The sequence below is a fragment of the Mastomys coucha genome, unplaced genomic scaffold, assembly GCF_008632895.1.
Source record: "Mastomys coucha isolate ucsf_1 unplaced genomic scaffold, UCSF_Mcou_1 pScaffold16, whole genome shotgun sequence".
Lineage (NCBI taxonomy): Eukaryota > Metazoa > Chordata > Mammalia > Rodentia > Muridae > Mastomys > Mastomys coucha.
Window position 1 is genome coordinate 75,171,652 of NW_022196898.1, and position 16,187 is coordinate 75,187,838.

The following is a 16,187-nucleotide window of genomic DNA, read 5'->3' on the forward strand; positions in this document are numbered from 1 at the left end:
GGAGCTGCAGCCTGGGCCTTAGCTGGAGCTTTGGCCCCTGCCTTTGTTTGAACCTTGGGCTTTGGTTGCCAGAGCCTTTGACCCTTAGTCATGTAGCTTCGAATCTTCTTCCCAAGCTTGGGGTGAGCGATGAACGCCAGACGGCTGAGTTTGCGCCTGGGACCCTTTGGCATCTTGGGCTTGACGACCTGAGGCTTCACCAGGGCCTTGATAGCCTCTGCGCGTGCACTCACTGCCTTTGCGTTGTTGGCCTGCATCTTCTTCAGGCCTTTCTTGTTGTGCTTCTTGGCAAAGCGCATATTCCTCAGGAACTTGGGGTCAACCCCCTTTAGAGACTCGTATCTTTGTGACCGGGGTTTCTTGATGCCATTTCTGTGCCATTTGCGGGACTGATTGCGTGTGGTGTGGTTCTTGGACTTGGCCATGTCTGCACGGTAAGCCGCGGCTCCCGCAGCGCCTGAGTATACTGTTTTGCTCTCTTCAGACACACCAGAGGAGGGAATCAGATCCTATTACAGATGGTTGTGAGCTATCATGTGGTTGCTGGGAATTGAACTCAGGACCTCTGAAAGAGCAGTCAGTGCTCTTAACCACTGAGCCATCTTTCCAGCTCCGGGATCTAGCATTTTTATACCCTCAGAAAAGTCCCCAGAATTATAAATGTCACACAACTGCAGAAACTATCTGTACCTGGCAAAATCACACCCCTGCTAGAGTGTAAAGGAAATCATAGTCGGCTGATGTGGACAGTCTGAAGCAGTCATATATCCCACATCTGGGATTAAAACAAAAACATATTCTTATAATATTTCTGTTGTTTTTTAAAAAATCCAAATTGCAATATTGTCACTACACTCACCTGTGTGGTTTGTTCGGTAATAAGAGCTTACCGCCACGTTGTAGAAGTCCATTAGCAATGGACTGTACTGTTTGTGGGTCTGTGGGAACCTACTCATCAACAACTAAAGCAGTAACCCATTCCTGGTGTGGTGGTTTTAATATGTTTGGCCTAGGGAGTGGCACTATTAGGAGGAGTTGCCTTGTTATAGTGGGTGTGGCCTTCTTGGGGGAGGTGTGGCCTTGTTGGAGGAAGTGTGTCACTGTGGAGATGGGCTTGGAGACCCTCCTCCTAGCCACATGGGAGTCAGTCTTCTCCTGGCTGCAGTCAGACCAAGATGCAGAACTCTCAGCAATTTCTACAGCACCATGTCTCCCTGGTCACTGCCATGCTTCCTGCCATGATGCTAATGGACTAAACCTCTGAAACAGTAAGCCAACCCCGATTAAATGTTGTTCCTTATAAGAGTTGTCTTGGGGACACAACATCTGTCCCAATACCGGGAGTAACTGGGGCTGCAGGACCAGGCACACAGGAACTACGCCAGCCCAGTGGCTCAGGTTCCTTCTGGTTCCATAACACCCAGAGGAAGCTCCACTCCCAGGCACTTTAACACACACAGGATCAGAGGTGAGGAGGGCACAACATCTGTCCCAACACCGGGAGAAACTGGGACCAGCGGGACCAGGCACACAGGAACTCTGGCAGCCCAGGGGCTCAGGTTGCTTCCCATCTGTCTGGGCCAGCCAGTGTCCTGAGCAGACCTTGGGAGCAAACTCTGCAATCAGTCTCAAAACATCCAGAGGAAGCTCCACTCCCAGGTGCTCTAACAAGTCCAAGGTCATAGGATCCTAGAATCACAGGATCATAGAGACAGCTTGACTCTGAGGAGTTCTGACACAACCAGGATCACAGGAAGGACAGGCTCCAGTCAGATTTAGCAAGGGCAGGTAGCACTAGAGATAACCAGATGGCTGGGGCAACCATAAGAAAATAAACAACACAAACCAAGGTTACTTGGCATCATCAGAACCCAATTCTTCCACCATAGCAAGTCCTGGACACACCATCACACCAGAAACGCAAGATTCAGATCTAAAATCACTTATCATGATGATGATACAGGACCTTAAGAAAGACATAAATAGCACCCTCAAAGAAATACAGGAGAACACAGGTAAACAGCTAGAAGCACTTAAAGAGGAAACACAAAAATCCCTTAAAGAACTACAGGAAAACACAATCAAACAGGTGAAGGAAATGAGCAAAACAAATCCAGAATCTAAAAATGGAAATAGAAACCATAAAGAAATCAGAAAGAGAGACAATCCTGGAGATACAAAACCTAGGAAAGAAATCAGGAGTCATAGATGTAAACATCATCAACAGAATATAAGAGATAGAAGAGAGAATCTCAGGGGCAGAAGACACCATAGAAAACATTGACACAACAGTCAAAGAAAATGCAAAAAGCAAAAAGCTCCTAACTCAAAACATCCAGGAAATCCAGGATGCAATGAGAAGACGAAACCTAAGGATAATAGGTATAGAAGAGAGTGAAGACTCCCAATGTAATGGGCCAGTAAATATCTTCAACAAAATTATAGAAGAAAACTTCCCTAACCTAAAGAAAGAGATACCTATGAACATACAAGAAGCCTACAGAACTCCAAATAGACTGGAACAGAAAAGAAATTCCTCCCGTCACATAATAATAAAAACACCAAATGCACTAAACAAAGAAACAATTTTGAAAGCAGTAAGGGAAAAAAGGTCAAGTAACATTTAAAGGCAGGCCTATCAGAATTACACCAGACTTCTCACCAGAGACTATGAAGCTAGAAGATCCTGGGCAGATGTCATACAGACCCTACAAGAACACAAATGCCAGCCCAGACTACTATACCCAGCAAAACTCTCAATTACCATAGATGGAGAAAACAAGATATTCCATGACAAAACCAAATTTACACAGTATCTTTCCACAAATCCAGCCCTACAAAGGATAATAGATGGAAAACATCAACATAAGGAGCAAAACTACACCCTAGAAGAAGCAAGAAAGTAATCTTTCAACAAATCCAAACAAACCTAATTCCACCTCTTATAACAAAAACAATAGGAAGTATCAATTACTTTTTCTTAATATGTTAATATGAAAATTAATATTACCAACACATCCTAATCGATTAAAATCCAAAAATATCAGGAATTAGAAATTTATTGGCTGTCATCCAATGGTCTCTCTAATTTGGTAATTGGAGAAATAGGTCCAATATTGTACAATCCATATACACTTTCAGCTTGTTTGTTTGTGACAGTGTCATGTTGTGCACAACATAACGGTCTTGAGATCTTGCTTCTCCTATCTCAGCCTGTCTATTAGTAGTATTGTTTATTTTGTGTTTTTTTTCACTATACTATGGTTTTCAGAACAGTTCACATATTTTAAAAGTATTTATATACCCAAAAGAAATGTAGACAATTAAATTGGGAGGGGGCTTGTAAGAGAACAATAAAGAGTGAGACTGAATGCTTTGCTTGATGTTTGTAACTTTTTTTTTTTGTTTGTTTTTGTTTTTTTGTTTCTTTTTTTTTTTTTTTTTTTTTTTTTGAGACAGGGTTTCTCTGTGTAGCCCTGGCTGTCCTGGAACTCACTCTGTAGATCAGGCTGGCCTTGAACTCAGAAATCCACCTGCCTCTGCCTCCTAAGTGCTGGGATTAAAGGCGTAGGCCACCATTGCCTGGCAAGTTTGTAACTCTTGTATCAAGTTACCACAGTAAGAGCCAAGATTTTAAGCTCCTTTAAATACAAAACAAACAAAAACACTTTATATATTTATATTCATTTAAGAAAATATTAGTAGTGATGTATTATTCTGAAATAATACATTTGGAGTTATTTAAAATTTATATTGAGAAAAACGTATATATTTTCAGTATTGCCCTAGACAAGCATCTACATAAGACTGTTAAATTGATTGTTGTTTTATATCAAACAACTTTTATAATACTCATTTTTATTGTTATAATATTTTATAAATTTTAAAGAATATGATAAAAAAGATATTGTAGGTATTGAAGGTGGTGGTCTCTGGGAGGAGTTGGGGTAGAAAAGGAAAACAAGAATGTGATTTAATTCTTTTTACTTAAAATATGTTTATTTTTTATTTTTTTTTATTTTTTTTTAAAGATTTATTTATTTATTATATGTAAGTACACCGTAGCTGTCTTCAGACACAGCAGAAGAGGGCATCAGATCTCATTATGGATGGTTGTGAGCCACCATGTGGTTGCTGGGATTTGAACTCAGGACCTTTGGAAGAGCAGTCAGTGCTCTTAACCCCTGAGCCATCTCTCCAGCCCAAAATATGTTTTTAAATGTTAATAAATTCAGATAAACTGAAATCATGTAACTTTTCTCATCATAATGCAATAAAACATTAAAAAAAAGAAAGTTAAAAAAACCAAAGAGTTGTCTTGGTAATGGTGTCTAAGACACCTGGTACTGGGGTTTTTATTTAATATTGAGTATGTGATGTCTAGTTGGGGTATTGTCCTAACTACACTTAAACTTCTTTTCTACACACACACACACACACACACACACACACACACTTATGTACATATATATATATTATATACAATATAGCATATAATTATATATAGCGTTCATATTTTATATAATTGTATAATATATAATATATTTAATATATATTTCATATATACATGTATTATACACACACATATATATATACATATATATGAATATATATGAAAGTTTGAATAGTAGTTCATTTCCATGTAGTTTTTCAAAAGGCCTTTAATATTAGATATCTCTCTCCATATTTCATCTTCTACCCTTTCCTTCCACCCCGTATACAATTTAATCCTTTCCTGCTTACTTTTTTTTGTTTTGTTCTTTTTTAGTTTTTTCAAAACAGGGTTTCTCTGTGTAGCCTTGGCTGTCCTGGAACTCACTCTGTAGACCAGGCTGGCCTCGAACTCAGAAATTCGTCAGCCTCTGCCTCTCAAGTGCTGGGATTAAAGGCGTGCTCCACCAGCACCCGGCCCTACTTACTTTTTAACACATTATTCTATTTCTCCTTCCTTGAAAGATCTTTTATATCTCCTGGTCACTTACTAGTTACCTAACTTCTGTGGCTATTTCAAGGGAAATACACACATCTAGAGCTAAAAATGCTAACATCCACATATGAGAGAAAGCATATGAAAAACCTTTTTTTTTTTTTTTTTTTGAATCTGGGTTACCTCAATCAGAATGTTTCTGATTCCATCCATGTACTTGAACATTTTATTTTTGCTTAACAGTTGTATAAATAATATCCCATTGTTTAAATGTGACATTGTTTTTCATTATCCATTTATCTGTTGATAGACATTTAGGCCATTTGCATTTCCTGGCTTATGTGAATGGACCAGCAACAAACATGGATGGGCAGGAACCTCTGTAATAAGATAGAGAGTCCTTTGAGAGTATGCCCCAGAGTGTTGTAGCTGGATTATATGGTAGTAGATCTACTTTCAGCTTTTGCAGGAGCACCCACATTGACTTCCATAGGAGCTGTACCAGTTTGCACTCCCACCAGCAGTGAGTGTCCCTCCAAATCACTGACAGTCTCTGCTATCTCTTCTTGTTGTTGTTGTTGCTGATGTTGTTGTTTTGTTTGGGATAAGAAACTTCAAAGTAGCTTTAATTTAGATGGGTAAGGATGTTGAAATTTTTAAAGTGTTTCTCAGTCATTTGTGGTTTGTCTTTTGAGAAATTTCTGTTTAATTCCATGCCTTGTGGGTTTTTTTTTTTTAGTATTTATTTTTATCTTCTGTTTTTTTAGCCAGTATATATATGAACAATGGGCCCATGGAACTGGAGTTACAGGTACTTGAGAGCCACCATGTGGGGTAGGAATCAAACCTGTATTCTCTGCAAGAGTAACCAGTGCTCTGAAACACTGAGACATTTTCTCCAGCAACCTCACACCCTATTTTTCAGTGGGGTATTTGGGTTTTGTTTTGTTTTGTTTTGTGTTTTATCTTTAATTATTTTTGAGTTCTTTGTGTATTCGAATGTATAGCTGGTACCCCCCACCCCATTCCCTACGCTGCCTCTACATTTGACTTACGGTGTTCTTTTCTGTACTAAATAATTTGAGTTTTATGCAGTCTCATTTGTTGATTTTTGGTCTTAATGTGCTTCCGGGGTTTTGTTGAGAAAGGCCTTTCCTGTGTCAAAGAGTTCAGGCTTATTCCCTAATTTCCCTTCTTTCAGAGTCAGGATATCAGGTGTTAGGTTGAGGTCCTTAATCTATTTGCAGTTGAGTTTTGGACATAATGAAAAACAAGGATCTAGTTTCTTTCTTTTACGTGTAGCTCTACAGTTCTATCAGTGCCATTCATTGAAGGGGCCATCTTTTCTCTAGTGTTTAATTTTGGTCTCTTGGTCAAGCATCAGGTATCTGTAGGCCTGATCCTCAATACTTTTCCAATGATCACCGTATCTTTTTTTTTCTTAAATGCATCTATAGTATTAGTTTTAGTACTATAGCTCTGTAGGATAACCTCAACTCTGGAATTTTGATATGTCTACCAGTTCTTTTGTTGTTTACAATTGTTTTAGCTGTCCTGGGTATTTTGATCCTCCTGCCTCAGCCCAGAGTATCTGCAGCTCCAGCTATGCAGTACCACCCCTGAAGAGTTGTATAATCTTGGAAAAGTGGGCTTGGGGAAGTGAACTTAACAAAACTACATGGGGAAAAGAAGTAGATACAACAAGATGCTAATACCGAGGCTTAGGATGTCAGTGGTAGCATGTTTACTTGGCATATACCAGGTTCTAGGTTCATATCCACAGTTGCACCAAAACAAAAGAAAAACAACATTCTGTCCTTTTTTGAACACCGACCAGCACTTCACAGACATTATGTCTACGTCTCATGGTGAGTCTTTTTTCTTTTTTCCTTAGCTTTTTACTTGTGGTAACATCTAGACCCCAAGTGGCTGAGAGGACTTAACTGGGACCAGTTTGCTGGTGGGTGGCAGGTTTAGATGAATTTCTGTCTAATTTCTCAGACACTGTCCTTCACAGAGGCCCGAAAGTGTCTGTAAGCAGTAAAAATGGAATTGATTACCAACTGAAATTTACCAGCCACTGCCCAAAAGGGGAAGGACCAGAAAGGGCATGCAACTCCAGAAATCATTTCAGAGTGCAAGTTATTTATTTATTAATTTCTTTTTATATTTTTAGCCTCAGAGAAAGAGAAAGAAGATAAGTTATAGAAGTTGGGTGTGGAAACATGGCTGGAATTTTGAGGTCAGGGCACCGATCCCTAGCCCTGCCATCCCATGTAGAGGAACCAGCTGGCTCTCTACTTAAGCCCTTTGTTTATTGTGACAAGAGGAAAACATTGTGCTTGGTGATGTCTCTGTCAACAGGGTGTGTATCAAGAGGGAGAGTTATGTGGTCATCATATCTCCATCAATTTATTCCCTTACAAAACATGCACAGCAAAAATATGTAGTCAAGAGGATAGTCCATGGGAACTTGAACAAGTCAGTAAGAGAGTGTGCCTAGACTTCTAAGTGAGGAGATGCCACCACTCCTTCAGAGAGTTTGAGACACCGCAGTTCCATTGCTAAGCCCAGTTGTAGATAGCCCTGGTCTTGTATTTTGATGCTAATTTTCCTCTCCTGGAAAGCACTGCAGACAAGGAGAGGAGCAAATCACACATACAGGTGTCTTGTGAACCTTCTCCCCACCTTAACTTTTCAAATAAAGACTAAGGCTGATGATTGGGCAGCGGGAGGGAAGGTGGAGCTGAAAAGTTTTGGGGGGTTAGGAGGAGGGGAGAGAGGAGATGGGGAGGAGACAAGAGAAGAGAAGACATCGGAGGAGGACAAAGTGGAAGGAAGATGGAGCTGAAGCACGTGGTTTGGAGAAATTGCAAGTCATATGGGATCTAATAGATGGGAACTGAGTAGTGTAGTGGTAGATCTGCCCAATCTAGGCAAGTAGCTTGTATACCAATTAATTGAGTTGTGAATTCATTGATTTGGTAAATTGGGTTGAAAATTTACTGCAACAAAGCCTGACAAATGTTACCGCATCTAGTGAGAGCAATGTACCAGGAGTTCTGGGAACCCTGTGAGCACAATATCTCCTCTATTATCCTGGCATTTTATTCTAGAAACCATCTTTTGGGTGTGGCCTTTTGTTTGTTAAGTTCCATCTGCTGAGATCAATGGCAAGGCTCACCTCTCTTTAACACTGAAGACAACGCACTTAGAGAAATATCCTCATCTGACAAGCAACCATCCACAGTCAGTATTTTAAAAGAGATTGCAAAAAACGTTTTGGCTCAGAAGTTAGGAACACATACAGTTTTTGCTGAGGACCTGAGTTCGAGTGTGAGCACCCACACTGGGTGGCTTACAACCACCTGTAACTCCAGCTTCCAAGAATCTGATATTCTCTTCTGAACACACTGGGCACTTGAATTCACCTGCTCATACTAACCTCCCAACATACACACAATTAAAAGAGAAGTACTCAGGTTTCAAAACAATTCTTATCAGTTTGAATCTAGGCTTAGGTTTCTCTGGTTCTCTGAGACTTAGCACTTTTTATAAATATGATTTTGGCATGGTATGACTAAGAAAATGACTCAAATTATTTTGCAGGGGCAAAAGAGAAATGCTTCAGAGGAGATGCGTATGTAATTCATCTTTCCAATAAGAGACACAGTGGTAAATAAGCAACCACTCATCTAGCTCCTTTTTGGCAATTGCGTGACCAAGCCAGAATAATATTTCCTGAAAACATCATTTTCTTGAATCCTGAAATGTCTATTAGGATTGGTGTCTCTAAAGACATTAACTTTCCTTTTACATATTTTTCAATTTTGTCTTTTAAACATTTAGAATGCATGCTGGTTAGAAAATGTTTGTAATTGGACCCTTTTGGACAAATCTGCAAAAATGATAACATAGGTAAAAGTCAACACATACCAAAGGCCAATGTGTTCAGTTCATCCTGTGCTTCATTTTAATCAATCAAACACACACACACACACACACACACACACACACACACACACACATTGAGACAGGGTTTCTCTTTGTGGCTCTGGCTGTCTCAGAACTTGCTCTGTAGACCAGCAGACCTTGAACTCAGAGATCCCCTGCCTCTGCTCCTGAGTGCTGGAGTGAGAGGTGTGGGCCCAGCTTTAATCAAACTTTTAAAAACATGAGTGACAAAGTCTTTCGATGCCATGGGCAATTTAGAATTGTCTGTTTCTAGTTATCAGCTGTAATTTAGCCACTATAGGAAAAAAATCTGTAGACCTAAATAGGTTGGATCTTAAACAATGGTCTTTCTGATCACCTGCATATCTCCTCTCCAATTGTGAGCCAAGAGTGGAGTGCAGTAAAGGCTCCTGCAGAGTTCTACAGACTGAAGAATAACTCATCCCTATATGTAGTCATGTCTAAAGATGCTTAGGAAGAACTTTTCATTGATTGAATGCATCCCAGCTCAGCCAGAGATGAGGGGCACTTTAGTGTAGAAAGAAGACAGAAGTGGAGCATGGGCCCAGGTCTCTCTCAGAGGCCATGTTGCCAAGTGAGCTGAACTGTGCAGTTCTAACTATCAGACACTATCTTAGTTTATCCTCAGTGGTACTTGTCTGTAAGTCCTAAGCATTTGCAACGGCTTTTGTCAGGAAAATTGTAGTTTTGCGTCTTTCAAAACCTTCCAGGCTTTACTGTTCTGAACTTTTGTGCATCCCCATTGACAGATCTTGCTAACTTGTCTAGGGTGCCTCTAAGGCTGCCACTCTGATGCTTGTGTGTGGGTTCAGCCTAGCTCTTTGCATGCATGTGCCCTGGAGGCTGGGGAAGGATACAGCTGGCCAGAGGCTCCTGGCTCTTCTCTTCCATCCTCTCTGCTGCAGGTGGCTCAGTGACTGCTGTCCAGCCCAAGGGAACACAGCCCATGATCCAGGTGCTCCGTCCAGAGAGAATGTTCCCTATTGAAATCATGTTGGGAACATGGCCTCTCAAAGCCAGTCGCTGTGTGTTCCTCTGTTATGTGGAAAAGACCATGGCGAATGTCTAACAAAAGTGTTTAAACAGCCCCTTTCATTTTTGGTGATTTGTGTAGGAGAAGAGTTTAAATCTTATCACTGTCTTTAGCAGAGAAAATCTATGAAGTCCAAGGCTGACTCTTGATCATACAGTATACTTAAACACACACTCATTTAAAGTACATTGTATGTGTGTATTTTACATTTTAGAGAATAAAACTTAGGTGAAAATCACAAATTAGGATATTCTTTGACTTAAAAGCCCTATGAAAAATAAAAACTAAATTTTAAAAACAACAATAGAGAAATTTTTAGTGCTGTTGCCTAAAATAATGAACCCAAAGAAGACAGAATTATTTTTAATCAGTGTTCTTTCTGGTAAGGTTTACATGTAAGATTCAAATTAAACTTGAGAAATCTTTTTAGTTAAAAAATTTTTTCTTTGGAAAAACAAGGCCTCTTCTTACATTTCAAACTTTAACTGATACAATTATTTCATGTGACACTCTGATACTTAATTTGTCTTCTGGCTTTTGAACATTTTTTTTCCTAAGAACAAGAGTAACTGTTACACATTTGATTATGTAAAAGTAATAACTTTGTGTAACTCAGTTACTTGCCTCTGCCTTGGGAAATAAAGGCTATAGCTTGTGTTTCACTGTGAGCTCACGTCTCTAAGAGATTTATAGAAAATGTGATTAGTGTGTGACTAGGACAATGGAACAGCAGCCTTGATAAGTGGACACTGTGTGCCTGACAGATCTGTAACTTCCTCACATGGAGCCCACTGCCCGGGGGCCGACGGCTGCCCATTTATTTCATCAAATTTAAATCAATCGGGGAGGCAATCAGACAATAAATTGTGTGTCCATCTCTGGTAATCAAGTTGGCATCTTCAACAGCAAAGACTTGTACAAAGATTTCACAGCTCCCTTTTCAAGCTGGATTTTTCTTTGTGCTAGCCCATGCAGGGAATAAAAGTGGTGCTTCGCTGTAAAATAGTGGTTTTTTTTTTTTTTTTTCTGTTTTCTTAGCACATTCTCTGCCTTACCACCTAGTAGTTGAGCCGAGGGTTTCCAGCCTCTGTGAAACTGCCACTTAACTGCTTGAGGGGGATTCTTTTGTCAGGGCTTTGGAACAAGATAACCGACTTAATCGTCCTAGTAACACGTGAGTCACCATGTATCATTTTAATCTGTAAAACACTGGGGCTGAGTAGTGTCACATGCTGATTTTACTTTTCTATGAGAAAGTGACTCCCTGGCTCAATGATGGATTGCTTGTTCCCTTTAAACAACAGTCAAGATGGTGAATGCCCTGGGGTGATAGACAAGAGTGTGCAGTGGGAACCGGGGCAAAGCCGATGGCCCGGTTCAAGTTCACCTGACAAAGCTGGGGCGGTCTGCAGGCAGCATTCGAGAGAGGATTATTCACACTTGCATTATATTTCTGAATGCATTTTCTCTCCCGTGCAGCTGCGGAGCTCCAGCACACTGGAGGCTTATGCACCATAATAAAGAGATTTCTTTTCTCTCTCATTCTCTTGTTGCTTACATGTTACACCTAGTTTCTACGGAACGGTTCAGGCTGGGGACGTCTGTATATTCAGGACGAACACGTTTTCAGAACAATAGTCAGTGATGCTAAATTCAGAGATGCTAGCCTGATGTTTCTGATCTCAGAAGCAGTAAAGATGGAATCTTCTTAAGTTGAACTTAACTCCCGGGACTCAGTTTTTCAAAATTCTCCATATTCAAAAAGTGAGAGAGTGAAATCAAAGTTAGTTCACATTGGAAAAAAAAAAAGGATAATGGAGCTTTCTGAAGGCTTCCTTGGATTCTCAATGTCTCTCTGATGGTAAAGGATGCAGAAGGAGGTTGGAAAGCTTCAAATACTCTAGGTTTCTGTATAAACTAACGGTTGGGTTGACGACATTGTGAATTTTCACTTCAGTCCACCACCTGGCTGCACAGTAATTTTCTGAAGCCCACTGGCTCACTTTCTGATTGCTTCTTGCCTTTGTAGCAAGAGGAGGGAGCAGTACTGAACATGAGAGCTGCCTGGAATCATCACCAGGCCCCTCCTTTTTAAAGTTTTTCATCCTCTTTTTTCAAAAGATTTATTTATTTATATGAGTACATTGTCTTCAGACACACCAGAAGAAGGAGTCAGATATAATTACAGATGGCTGTGAGCCACCATGTGGTTGCTGGGAATTGAACTCAGAACCTCTGGAAGAGCAGTAAGCTCTTAAACCACTGAGCCATCTCTCCAGCCCGTTTTTCACTCTCTTATTTAAGAAATATAAGCTTCAGGCCCAGTACAGCCTGGCAAGACTTCCAGCCATGTCCCTAAGCCCCAAGTGATCCCATTCTGTCCCTTTTCCCTTCCCCATGCTGTTCCAGGCTTTGTACAAACAACACAATTATGGGGGTGATGGTGTAACTTCTGGTGTGAGGTGTTATAGTTTCTGTCTATCTGGTCTGGGATTTCTCACTCAGCCTGAAGCAAATCGTCAGGTCCTGTGGAGGAGGAAGAAGAACCAAGGCCTCTGACCCACTCTGCCAGCAAGAGAGAATCCTACTACTGACGACGACGACTGTGAGAGACAGAGGATGCAGATTTTCCAGCCCTAGCCAAGCTCTCTCATGACTACAGCCCTTCTGACAGCCTGACTTTTATCCATTAGACACCCTAGTCTGAGCTACATCCTAAGCCAACCCTGACTTCCAATCTATGCAAATGGCAGGTAGTTAATAAATGCAGTTTGGTAGCCTTTCTAATTTGAAAATACTATTTGTGTTAGTCATCGGATTAGATAAGTAACAGACATTTAGAATCCAGCTGCAGTATGGATAACATGGTCCAGTCTTAGATCAGCACTGATGTTGGCTGAACAGCTGTGGCTATTCAGTTATTGTTGGAGCTTAAAGTAGGCTCCCATAGGTTGTGATGAGGCTCTTAGGAAAGATGGCTTCCTCTAGGAAATTTTGTCCTTCTCCCCCCTCATTACTCTTGTGTTGTAAGAATACACACAAGAAAGATACAAATAGCCATGCAAAAGAATGGGCTCATGCGACAAAGTCTCTTAGGGTCGAAGCTCAGAGATACAGTGTTTTTAAAGCCAAACTCACAAACAGCATAACTCACATCAAAGTTGGAAGAGGGTCTTGCTTCTGGGAGGATACAGTAATTACTTCAGACATTCCACGACAGTTACTTTTGCCTCATACCTTCTTCAGTCAGTTTACATTAGTTAGCTTGGTTAATACATCAGGACCATGGCCAAAGTGACATGAATGTCAAATGTGTTGCCAAGGCGGACACCACTGTCTGAGGCAGAGGGCTAAGAAGAGTGTCTAGGCAAACATGAAATGGAGCCAGCATTACCTTAGTCACTTCATTGTGACATTCCTGGAGAAATGTAAACAGATATTGATCACCTCCCAGACATAGCACTGTCGACCAAGCAAAGCAATCACGCCACCCAAATCTAGCTTAGCGTGGGTTTACTGGGGCTACTTACAGGATCCTGGGTGACTCAACGCCAGCTTCCACAACCAAAAGCCCACCCCGGCATGAGTGATGGCTGTATCTTTAGAACGAGCTCCCTGAAAGCTTTTCCAGTCTGGTCAGAGAGTATGTGTCCCAGCCATTTTAAATGCCTCTGTAACCCTGGGAAGGAGGCCTTGTGAGCGCTTAAGTTTCCAAACTTGAGAAGACTGTACGTTTGTTGACCTTCTGAGCCTTTCGTATGGAGACAGCGTGACAAATTTGTCTGAGTCAAGCTTATTTTGTTCAACATTTTCCTGCAATGACATATGTACATTGTTGTGTGTATATGTGTGCATGCTGGTGAGTGTGTGTGTGTGTGTGTGTGTGTGTATGCCAGACTGACCCAAGACTTTCTCAGAGGTCACAGTAAAAGGACAAAGGAAGCTTCAGTTCTGTGTTCTTGTCCATGACTGGACAGGCCATTCTAGTAGGGGCCTGGAAGATGGCAGTGCAAGAGCAGTGTAGAGGGTGGAGGTCCAGCTCATGAGGTTTCAGCATAAAACAATATTAGCAACTTCTCTAGAACCTGTGTTTGTGACATGTTGTCAAAGGATCTGACTGCTTTCTTCCCCTTTCCTAAGAACTTGTCTAAGGCTAAATTAAAAAATAATCAAATAATTTCTTTGGTGGAGGCAATTTCAGGGCAGCCAAACCTTAACCTATGGCATAGTTGTTATTAGTGTTGTTGTTATTGTTATTATTTTATTATTTCAGGGCAGTATAACATTAAATCTATGTCACAGCATTATTATTACTATTATCATTTTAATCTAGTATATATATATATGTATTTTGTCTACATACATGTTTAAATACCACATACATACTTGGTGTTCTCAGAGTCCAGAAGAGGAAATTGAGTCAATTACTTGGGACTGGAGTTACAGATGGTTGTGAGCTGCCTTGTGGGTTCTGGGGAATTAAACCTGGGTTCTCTGGAAAAGTAGCCAGTATTTTTTATTTTTTTTACTTCCCATCTTTATTTATTTATTTATTTATTTTACTGATTTAAGTTTTATTGCATTATGACAAAAGATACATAATTTCAACTTATCTAAATTTGTTAACATTTAAAAACATATTTTAAGTAAATAGAATTACATTACATTACAATGTAATTAATTACAATGTAATATAATTGTAATGTAATTACAATTCCTCCCAGAGACCCCCCTTCAATACCTGCCATACCTTTCTTTTTTATTTTATCATATTCTTTAAAATTTATAAAATATTGTAACAGTAAAAATTAGTATTATAAAAGTTGATATAAAATAACAATAAATTGAACAGTCTTATGTAGATGCTTGTCTACAGCAATTCTGAAAGTACATACTTTTTTCAATATAAATTTTAATTAACTCCAAACATATTAACTGTATGTATTTTAAAATAGTACATCGCTATTAGTTTTTTAAAAAATTATCAAATAAAGATTTTTGGTTTGTTTGTTAGTTTTGTTTTTAGTACGACTTAAAATCTTGGCTCTTACTGTGGTACAAACCCAAAATAAGAATAATTTTTTAGACATTGGAGTTCATTGTAATAAGACTGTACTTCAATAATCCTCACATCACCAAAGGATTTTACCTCCATCATAGCTAAGCTGAGAGTTGACAGTTCTGCTGCGCCAAGGAATGAATTGTAGGCACAATTTTTGGATACAGACTTCCTGCTATGGTAAAAGCTATTTGACTTGAGTGATTGTCTCAGCCCACAGGAAACAGGTTACATTCATTTAAGAAATGGTGTGTGTATTAAGATGGTCTATCCATGAAGTCATTTACCAACTGTTTCAATGAACAATGGTTCTGCTTGGAGGGTGGCACAGACATTAGGTGCGGGTAAGAATCTGGTTCATTGGTTGTGATGATTTTGGAAAGCATTCATTTCAGAAAAAGAGTAACTTATTAAGTCCTCTTCTTCAAAATTGATAGAATAATTATAAATATCAAGCAAAGTATTCAGTCTTACTCTTTGTTATTCTCTTACAAGTCACCTCCCAAATTAATTGTCTATGTTTCTATTGGTTGCATAAATACTTTTGAAATATGTAAGCTGTTCTGAAAAGCATAGTATAGTGTAAAAACATCAAATAAACAATCCTACTAATAGAGAGGCTGAGATAGCAGGAGTATGATTTCAAGGCCATTATGTGGTACACAACAAGACACTGTCATGTACAAACAAGCAGAAAGTGTATATGAATTGTACAATATTGGACCTATTTCTCCAATTACCAAGTTAGAGAGACCACTGGATGATAGCCAACAAATTTCTAATTTCTCATATTTTTGGATTTCAATCTATGTGGATATATTGGTAATATTAATTTTCATATTAAGAGATATTAAGAAAAAGTAATTGCCGGGTGGTGGTGGTGCACTCCTTTAATCCCAGCACTTGGGAGGCAGAGACAGGTGGATTTCTGAGTTCGAGGCCAGCCTGGTTTACAGAGTGAGTTCCAGGACAGCCAGGGCTACACAGAGAAACCCTGTCTCGAAAACCAAATAAAAAAAAAAACATAAAATAAAATAAAATAAATAAAATGAAAGAAAGAAAAAGTAATTGTTACTTCCTGTTAGAGGTGGAATTATGTTTGTGTGCGTTTGCTGAAAGATTACTTTTTTTGCTTCTTCTAGGGTGTAGTTTTGCTCCTTATGTTGGTGTTTTCCATCTATTATCCTTTGTAG

The 16,187-nt window shown here is 39.6% G+C and overlaps 1 pseudogene; it reads right to left on the minus strand.

The window, feature by feature from the left end:
• The window catches only part of LOC116093295, a 16,039-nt pseudogene extending 15,585 nt beyond the window's left edge, over positions 1 to 454 (minus strand).
• Between the last annotated feature and the right edge of the window lie 15,733 nt (positions 455 to 16,187).